The 1,902-nt window shown below is 48.6% G+C and overlaps 1 pseudogene; it reads right to left on the bottom strand.

The window, feature by feature from the left end:
- Positions 1 to 713: 713 nt before the first annotated feature.
- Positions 714 to 1,478, bottom strand: LOC136552837 (protein DMP2-like; annotated as a pseudogene).
- Between the last annotated feature and the right edge of the window lie 424 nt (positions 1,479 to 1,902).

The following is a 1,902-nucleotide window of genomic DNA, read 5'->3' as shown; positions in this document are numbered from 1 at the left end:
GTTTTTGGACTGGGATCTATAGGCAGTTATAAAAAGCCCAACGGTTTATAATGGGTTAAGTTTCTAAAAAAAAGAAATATGTGGATTCTGATTTTGTTTAGAAAAAAACATTTGTACCGAAGTCTTACAAACTTTAGGGTAGAAGAATGATGCCGAAATTTACGTGTGATAGCTTTGTGTGTGTATTGGAAAAATAGTCATTTTTTCTATAAAATAGTGCAAGGCATGTTTGGGTCACCTAACAAGAAAAGTAAGAATGAGATCCAGACAACTAGATTCTAGAATGAGATTTCAGATTTCAATTATATCTACCTAAACCTTAATATTTAGATATATAAGTTATCCAAAGACAATAATCGCTATGACAATAAGATCTAAATACCTCTTATCTTCTTTATTTAAAATTCAGATTCTCTATATCACTATCTAGCTTCATTGTGAGAATGAGATACAAACAAGGCCTAATTAAAACGCAGCAACACAGATGAAAGCGATAAAATTCATACTAAACTGTATCAAGGCAAACCAGATGAAAGCTGGTTCTGGGCCAAAGGCGTTTTGGAGAAACAAATCAACAGAGCAAGGCAGCCAAGTAGCAGGTGGGGAAAACACATCACATATACGTACTTGTACAGTTGCATGTACACGCGAGCACGTACAAGTACAAACAACATACATGGCATGGCTAATTGGTTATACACTGTGAGTGTGACGCAATCGATCGTGCGACAGCTGCGAAGAAAGGGAAACAAATGGAGCTCGATCGATCCCAACTCGTCATCGGCGCCCTACTGCGGCGCTAGCGCGCTCGTCCCGGGCTTGGACGGCGGGTACCCGATCCCGTGGCGCGTGGAGGGGAACACGACGAAGACGACGCTGGCGACGGCGCCGACGACGACGGGGAGCGCCATGACCACCTCCTTCTTCTTGTCCCTGAGCGACGGGTAGAAGCACGCCACCGTGTTGGCGTCGGCCAGCAGCGACACCGCCGCGAACACGGCGACGGCGAACGCCGCGTGCACGAAGTCCCCGAACCGCAGCCGGTACTTGGAGAAGTCCCTCCCGCTGGTTGCGGCGCCGCCGTCGGTGAAGGGGAGGAGACCCCGGGGCGTGACGAGGCCGTACTTGACCTTGCCGTCGTCGGCGCCCACGTAGCTGTCCGTGAAGGTGGAGAAGGCGCAGAAGAAGGCGGAGACGGCCAGGAGCACCCCCGTGGCGATCTTGTACCCGACGGCGCCGCAGTCGCCCGTGTTGGTCACGATCGGGTTTCAGCACCTCGTACACGATCACCGTCGCCGTCGGCAGCAGCTTCAGCACGTCGCCGATGCTCTTGAACGTCACGTCCGCCATGCCCGACGACCCCGCGACGGCGCTCGTCGTCGTGCTCTTGTTCGCCTCGCCGCCTGCTTCGGTGGTCGCCGCTGCTTTGTTTGGCCCCTCTTTGATGCCTTCTTCCATTAGCCGGCTCTTCTTCTTGCTTATATGTACTGCCGTCTGCCGGCTAGGCTGCTGCTGGTATCGATCTGTCTGCTTATTGCCTCATCGTGCAGTATTTATAGACCACTTGGGTGTAAGGAAAACCTCAACCCATATTTCTTCAAAAAAAAAACATATGGGATTAGGAAGTACTTAGCTTGATTTGGATGTAACGTGATATATAAATACATGCTATGATGATCGACGTGCCTACCGTGAAGGTGCATTTGAAGAAAAAATATTTGTTCCATACGATAAGCACGAAATTAATTATGGTCTTGACTCTTGACGGGGATAGATCGATAAATATAGATGCACGTATTTGCAGTTTTCTACTTTCATGTGCCCATAGTTGTTGAGTGCCTTGCTTGTCCTTCACTGAACATTGCTATAAACTGGCTCAAGTCGTTGTAGCAACTTTGCTGA

Source organism: Miscanthus floridulus, chromosome 4, assembly GCF_019320115.1.
Source record: "Miscanthus floridulus cultivar M001 chromosome 4, ASM1932011v1, whole genome shotgun sequence".
Classification (NCBI taxonomy): Eukaryota; Viridiplantae; Streptophyta; class Magnoliopsida; order Poales; family Poaceae; genus Miscanthus; species Miscanthus floridulus.
Note: the sequence above shows the minus strand (reverse complement) of the source record. Positions and strands in the feature narration are given on the sequence as shown.